Source organism: Chlorocebus sabaeus, chromosome 9 (genome assembly GCF_047675955.1).
Source record: "Chlorocebus sabaeus isolate Y175 chromosome 9, mChlSab1.0.hap1, whole genome shotgun sequence".
Taxonomy (NCBI): domain Eukaryota; kingdom Metazoa; phylum Chordata; class Mammalia; order Primates; family Cercopithecidae; genus Chlorocebus; species Chlorocebus sabaeus.
The window spans coordinates 106,747,914-106,756,663 of NC_132912.1; positions in this window are offsets into that span (position 1 = coordinate 106,747,914).

Below are 8,750 nucleotides of genomic sequence, written 5' to 3' on the forward strand. Positions count from 1 at the left end.
AGGGAAAATATGCCAATGTTAGTTTTCTCTCAGTGATAAATAGTAATATTTTATGACTTAACTTTTGCAAATTAGGTAATGACTTCATCAAAACTGATCTTCGTTTCTTCATATTCAAAAGACTGTACATTATCAATCAGATTTCATAATCTATCTTTACTCACAGTTGATCAAGAACACTTTTTATTAATTTTCATTTTGAAAAGCTTTCACATGAGATAGCAGATGTACAAAGTTTACAGAAGGGGTATAATCTTAGTGCTGTTACAAAAGAAAAGATGTTCAATCTCACTGTGAGATAAATGCAGATCAGAATTGTGCAATAATATTTGCACTTCTCAGATTGGCAAAGATCAAAGAGTTTGATGACATAATGTGTGAGTGAGGAGGTGGGAAAGCAGGAACTCTAACACATTTGCAAGTGGAAGTGTAAATTGGAATATACTTTAAAATTACGGCAACAGCTATCAAAATTACAAATGCACATCCCTTTGCTTCCACATTCTGCATATAGGAATTTTTTCTATAGAGGTGCTTTCATATTTGTGAAATGAGGTACATAAAAGATTATTTATTGTAGCATTGTTTGTAAGGACCTATGATTAGAAACAATGAAAATGTTCATCGATAAAGGGCAGAATAAACAAATAAAATTAGTTAAATTAAACTGTGGCAGGGCACAGTGGCTCACGCCTGTAATCTTAGCACTTTGGGAGGTCGAGGCAGGCAGATCACCTGAGGTCAGGAGTTCGAGACCAGCCTGGCCAACATGGTGAAACCCCATCTCTACTAAAAAAACACAAAAATTAACCAGGCGTGGTGGTGGGCACCTGTAATCCCAGCTACTCGGGGGCTGAGGTAGGAAAATCACTTGAACCCAGGAAGTGGAGGTTGCAGTGAGCCAAGATTGCGCCATTGCATTCCAGCCTGGGTGACAAGAGACTCCATTTCAAAATAAAAATAAAAATAAAAATTAATTAATTAATTAAATTGTGTACGGTTATAAAAAGATGACATGAAAAGATCTTCCAGATACGTTAAATGAAGATTGCAAGGTGTTGAACAGTTCCATTTGTTTACAAAATATTCATTTGCATATGCAAAAATGGTCTTTTGGGGGACAGTTAAGAAATGTGTAATGGTGCTTGACTTTGGCAGAGCAGGTAGACAACCTGGGGTTGAAGGAGGTCTACATTTCGTTGTATACCCTTTTGTGTATACATCCTGTGTGCACCATGTTAATGTACATGTGACTGCAATGTAAATAAATGAAATTTAAATTTTAAATTACTCTTTGAGAATATAGACTAACCGCAGAGAGTAGGAGAGGGATGAGAGCCCCATATATCTGGATTTAGCAACATCCTGCCTATAGGACAAAAGGACTAGTGGCATTGAATACAGCAAGGTGAAAGGTGGTCAATATCCCAATCATCCTTTGGTCAGGTAAGGAAATATCTATGTTTAAGGATCAAACATGTGTGCAAGGAATGCAACATACAGATGAATTTTTTTTTTTTTTTTTTGAGACGAAGTTTCGCTCTTGTTGCCCAGGCTGGAGTGATCTCGGCACACTACAGCCTCTGCCTCCTGGTTCAAGCAATTCTCCTGCTTCAGCCTCCTGAGTAGCTGGGATTACAGGTGCACAACTCCTTACCTGGCTAATTTTGTATTTTTAGTAGAGACGGGGTTTCTCCATGTTGGTCGGGTCAGGCTGGTCTCGAACTCCCGACCTCAGGTGATCTGCCTGCCTTGGGCTCCCAAATTGCTGGGATTATAGGCATGAGCTACCGCGCCTGGCCAATATGTTTTTTTAAAACAGATAAGAGAAAACATTCTAACAAGGTAAGGGAAATATTTATATTACCGATTCAGGCCTAGGAGTCACCCCAGATTATCTGTCTCCTTCCATCTGCTTATGTATGAACCATCAAATCCTATCTATTTAGCCACCAAAAAATATCACAAATATCTAGACTTTCCTCTACCAGTTCCCTAGGCCAAGCCACCACCAGCCTAACTTTGCATTCCCTAACCCTTCCATTCTAAGTTAGCATTCCTACTAGCATCTATTCTCTTTCACAACACCTTTTATTTTTCTTCATAACTCTTATTCACATATAAGAAGTTTAATGGCATACCTATTAATGTCTACTTCCCCAGCTGGAATATAAACTCCATGAAGTCAGAGACTGTGTCTGTTTTGCTAGTTACTATATTTCCAGCTCAAATATTTGTGTTGAATGAATGAATAAACTAGAATATGGAACTCCCTGGAGAAACAGAGTTGTGTGTGTAATGGAAATTTTTAAAAATCACGTTGAGGAGACTATCAGGAGATAAATTATCAGAAGCAAATTGTGATCATAGAAGAGTCTAGAATATATGCTAGGTCTTTTCGTCTCTGACCTCTACAGATTTGCCACACATTGAGAACTGTCAGCTTAGGCGTTTCACCAACATGGCCCAAGACTTTAGTACTAGCAAGCTGAGCAATTCTCCTCTCCCTTGGGAACTTGGTTCTCTCAATTCTGCTTTGGGATAGGTGAGCAAAGAACTTCTTATCTGAAGACATGAAGTCTAAGAAGACTGTATTGTTCTAGCAGCATCTCCCCCAGGCTGAGTATGAATCAGGAGGAGTTTATGACAAGGTTTTACTTGAGGCATTTTCTAAAATCACTCCGCAAAAGTTCAGCTCTCATAATTGAAGATGACATTGACCTCATGCATTGCTCATGTACATTTTAAAACTCTCAGGGAGTCAGGACCATCATGAGGAAGTCTCCGGTGACTATGTTACCAGGTTATAATGGTCAGGAGCACTTTGTATATCATTTGCTTCATGTTCCATTGTATTGTAATAATTTATGTTTCTGTCTCTTCTACCATTGCACTGTACACTCCTCAAGGCTCAAGGGCGGGAATATAACAGGAGCTCAATAAATATTTCTGTTTTTTGGGGGTTTTTATGAGACAGAGTCTCACTCTGTAGTCCAGGCTACAGTGCAGTGTGATCTCAGCACACTGCAAACTCTGCCTCCTCGGTTCAAGCAATTCTCCTGCCTCAGCCTCCCAAGTAGCTGGGATTACAGGCACTTGTCACCACGCCCAGCTAATTTTTGTATTTTTGGTAGAGATGGGGTTTTACCATGTTGGCCAGGCTGGTCTCAAACTCCTGACCTCAGGTGATCTGCCCGCCTCAGTCTCCCAAAATGCTAGCATTACAGGCATGAGCCACTGTGCCCAGCCAATAAATATTTCTTGAATGAATAATCTGAATACAGTACGGGGATTTGACTCTTGAAGGAAGAGAGTTTATATAGAGACAGTTATATTCAATCCACCACTTATTAGATCTATAAACCAGAACAGATAATTTAAGCTCTCTTCCTTTTCCCCCTTTTTGAAAAATTATGAAGTATTTAAATATATACACAAACATAAAGAAGGGTAAAATTAACATTTATCTGCTACCTAGCTTTATGTTAATTTGTCAGATATGGCTGAGAGAATGCCATGTGTTCATCAAATCTCGTTTCATTTTTCTCTTTCCGGGCACACGAAAAGATTGCATTTCTCATCCTCCTCTGCAGCCAGATGGATATCATGAGACTAGTTCTGCCAATGGACTGTAAGTGGATGTGCTATGTGTTACTTCCAGGGTAAGCATAGAAGAATGACTGAGTTCTCTGTGCTCTTTCCCTGCTGCAGTGATCCTGGAAGCCACGTATGAAAACAGTGGTATCAGAAGACCCTGGAGCCTCCATTAGCCTATACCCCTGAATATCTGTGATCAGTGTATGAGAATCTCCCTTGCTCTATGTCTTTATCAATGCTGAGTTTTCCCAGCTTTAAAAACTTTTCTGACAGTTTGATGGTGTGAAATCATTGTTTTAATTTGTGTTTTGCTGATCCTGAATGATGCTGAACACCTTTCCAAATGCTTGTCATTTGGGTTTTTTCTGTGAGTGCCTGTTTGTATCCTTTGCCCATGGTGGATGAGGGAGTTCATTATTCTAGTATTCTGTGGGATGATTTTATATATTTTGGAAACCAATCTCTTATCAGTTGCATTCATTGCAAATATTTTCTCCAAATGTGCAGCTTATCTTTTTACTTTGTTTAAAGTATCTTTGTTGTACAGAAATTTAAATTTACCAGTCTTCTTATGTTTTGTATAATAATTTTTTCCTATCTCAAAGTTCTAAATATATTTTTCTATATTTCCTTTTAAAAAAAAATTTTATTTCTGCAGTGATGTGTATTTGAAAGTTTTAAAGACTTGATTTTCATTTGTAAGTCTTTAATCTACCTGTACAGTAGTAGTTTGTGTGTGTGTGTGTGTGTGTGTGATATAATGTATGAACATATTTTTTTCCATAAAATAGCCAATTTCTCAAGGCCATTTATTGACTAGTTCATCATTTCCATTGATGACAATACAACTTTGCCGTATATCAAGTTTCCATTGATACACAGGTCTGTTTATAGTCTCTCTAACCTGTTTGACTGGTTTATTCATCTGTCCCTGGGCCAAGGACATGTTGTCTTAATTGCTATAATTTTATAGTAAGTTTTGATATGTGGTAGCGTGAATATCCCTCCATTTCGATCTTCATTATTGTCTTATCTTTTGTTGACCCTATGTATTTCAATATGAACTTTAGGATGAGTTTGTCAAATTCTACATATAACTAAGTTGGAATTTTGGTTGAAATTGTATTTGCATCCTGTTGTTACTGTGGTTGAGAATAATTATTTTTTACTATTACATTTTTCAGTTAATACTAATGATGCACAGAAATGCTGTTGATTCTCATACACTGATTTTGTATCCAGAAATTTGTGCCCTTATATTAATTGTGTACATAGAGTAATTGGAATTTGTCCACAATGCATATTCTTTAATAAGAGTAACTTAGATAATACATTTTCAGTTCTTATGTTCCTCTTATACAGTGTTGAATAAAAGTGGTGAATCTTATTGAATCTTATTCTTATTTTAATAAAAATGTTCTTACAGTTTCACCACTAAGTATTTTGTTTGCTCTATGGGCATGCTTCAGCTCAGAAAATACACTTAGATTTTTTTTGCCTTGGTCTTTTCACCTGCAATATGTAGATATCACTACCTTTAGTGATATTTATTTTTCCAATCCATTGTGAGAATTAAATAAGGTATCATACAGGAAAGATCACTGGGAATAGTGAAGTACTATGTTCAAATGTCAGTTAGTGTGTGTATATTGTTTGTTCACTTTTGTGTCCCAGTACTTAAAACGTTTTCCGGAACCTAATTGGTGCTCAATAAGTATGTGTTGGATAATTATGGAAAACATTATTAATATTAAACAGGTGTTTCATGCAAAGTATTATTTCCTTACATCTTAACAGGAATGGCAACACCATGATATTCATGCTGCTGTTCCCTGCATTGCCTGCCAGTGGCAAAAAATCACTGAATTATCTCAGAACTCTTCTTCTGAGCTCGGACTGTCAACCTCAGAATCCATTTCAACTTAGTGTTCTAGGCAGCTATTTCCAATCTATTATAATTGGAATATGAAAAGAAACTTATTTACTTATTTACCAGTTTACTACTGGTTTGGTAACAAGTCAATAACATTGAATCTCTACTCAATTGGGCATATGGTACTGTCATGAAAGAGAAATTTAGGAATCAAAGGTTTCTCATTCCCAAAAGTAAATATCCACAGCAGGGCTACATAATCACCAGCATTTAGGAAAGCTCAGTCTGTTCAATTGGTTTATTCTTCTTGTGTATTTCTTCATAAATTGAAAACACAATGATATCTGTTAAGTAAAAAGGCAACATCAGGCCTATGAAAATATTTCCTCATTATTAGTAAAGTGCTTTGTTCCTATGTTTATCTTTGTTATTATATTGCAGGCTGGAAATGAGAATTGTGAGCATCATTTTAATAAGTGGATTAAAGGTCTTTATTTCTAAAAATTTTCCCACACACCTTGCTGAGTCTTCTATTTCTGACAGCTAGAAATAGAGGTGAATCATGTCATCCCCTTATAAACAAGAACACACAGGCACTAAATTTACAGAGTAATTGTAAAGCACATCATTTTATGTTGTACATTTACGTTGCTTCTCATATTCTATTTGCCATTTTCACACCTTTTCAGGTTATTAATTTATTATTTCCTGTAAAAAGGGACATTACTGAATTTCTCTTCCCAAGTATTTCTACCTTCCCTCCCACATACCACAAACCCCTATCAATTTTTGCCCTAGAATATACAAAATTTAGAGATTAAAGATATAAATGCAAGGCCCACGTCACTGAAAGGACTTGTTCATTTATTGAGAGCTGGCTGATTGTTTCATTAAGTAATATCTCATATAAAAACACAAATACCTGATGCCTGAAAATATCATGCATGTCCCTGTGGCCCTTCATACTGTCATTTCCCACTCCAGCTCCTGGGAGGTGGATGAGCTCCAGTTCTGCACCTGCATTACTCGGCTTTTAGGGAATGTGTCTTAATTTTAAAACAATTCAGATACTATATTCTCCATCAACCAACTTTGCCAAAATCAAGCTTGAGACTCTTATAAAAGATTAAAATTCAAAGCTAGTACTTTTCAGTGAAGGGCACACATCATTATTGTGTTCTAATCTGCAAACACCTGACAGGCTCAAGAAGCAAACATGGCCAGGAACCAGAAATCCAAATATTGCGAAGTCATTGTTGCTTTTCAATTTTGATTCAGCCTGTTCAAAAGCTATTAAGCAATGAAATGTACATGATATAATACTATATGAAAAATGGAGTTTACAAAACAGTTTGAGATATATAAGATAGATGTATAAGATATATGTATAACTTATATGGCATTATATATAATATAATGTATTGTATATAAAATACTAAGTTAGCTAAGGTCTCTAAGCCTCAATTTCCTCTCCAGTAAAGAAGGTAATCATATCTATCTTGTAGAGTCATGATATTAAATGAGTTAATCCATGCGAAGTACACAGTATAGTGCCTGAAAGGTATATAATAACATATAGTCTATATTTTATTATCAATATTTTAGAACAAAGGCTAGATGGATATATACCTAAATCCTAAAAATGATTATTTTGGGGTTGTGGAATTGCAGGTGAGTGCTATTTTCTTTTCCTTGCCTTGACAGTATTTCTAAAACTTCTCTCATAAGTCAATATTACTTTTTTCTTAAGTAAGAAAATTCAGAAGTTAGCCTCCTTTGACCAAAAGTACTCAGGTGGTTCTCACTGGCTGAATGATGAAGGGTAGAAATGGGATGAGCGGTGTTAATGACGTCTGTAGAGCTTCCTGTGATAGAGCATTAGAAAGGCCCCCGGTGAATCCCACCTTTCTAGTTGATATCCTTTTGCTGTGTGGCTTTGCTGCTCTTCCCATCAACAAATGGAATCTAATTTTCCATCCTTTGAATCTGGGCTTGCTTTGTGACTTGCTTTGTCTAATGAAGAAATGTCTGACAAAAATGATGCCGTGTGAATTCCAGAACCTGCGTTTTAAGAGGCCTGGCAGTTTCCACCTTCACCATCTTGAAATCCTGAGATTTTCTCTGCTGTGAGAAGCCTAGTTTAGTTTACAGGAAGGATTACTGATGGGCCTCAATAAACAGCAAGCACCAACAGGCAGATTTGTAACTAGACCATTTTGGACCCTCCAGCCCTAGGCAGGAGGTTGATGACCAGACCTGTATAAGTGACCCCAGGTCAGATTGAAAAAGAGGAGCCCAGGAGTATGAGACACAATATAACACTGATATTTTAAATGACCATGTTTTGGGGTGGCTTGTTATGCAAGAGCAGATATATGAAACACTGCTCTTCATAGATGTCAGTGCTACCCAAATAGTGTCTATGTCACAGGGGCTGCAGAAAGAAGGGATTTCTCTCCAAAGACATTATTTATTGTGCAATTTGTAGAGAGTAAAAAAATGTTTCCTTTTACTTTTGCTTTGTGACCTGAACTTAAATGTACACTATTGCAAATCTATATGGCTGGTAAATATGGAATTGAAGGGTCCTCTAACCAACTATTCCAGAGCAAGTGTCCTTATATCAAAGAGCCCATTAGCCAAGCGAGGTGGTGGACACCTGTAATCTCAGCTACTTGGGAGGCTGAGGCAGGAGAATTGCTTGAACCCGGGAGGCGGAGGTTGCAGTGAGCCGAGATCGCTTCACTGCACTCCAGCCTGGGCGACAGCAACAGAGCTAGACTCTCTCTAAAAGAAAAAAACAAACAAACAAAAGGGAGTCCAGTGTTTAAAACTTTTGAGATACAATGCCTCACTCTCACTTTCCTGTTGTATAACCTTCATTTTCTGGGGCTACCCTGGCTGAGATATCAAGGAACCAAACATTCATTTATTTGTTGATCCATTTTTCAGATGTATATTGAGCACACAGTATGTATGAGACTGGGCTAAGCAATGAAGCATAAAAAGACTTCAAGACATGGTTACTGCTTTCCACAACAGGAAGATAGGACATACAGACAATGTCAATAGGAAGTAATGCATGCTGAACCACTAGGTGAATGCACAGGCAACTCATAAACCATATGAGTTTCGGGGAGGAAGAGAAGCCTTCCAACCAGGATGACAAGAGTTGAAATTATAGTAACCACACAATTTGATTTTAGTCTTATAGACTGAATTAAGAATTTGGTGGAGGTGAGATGGGGAGAGGCCATGCAGACAAGGGAATCTTCACGAG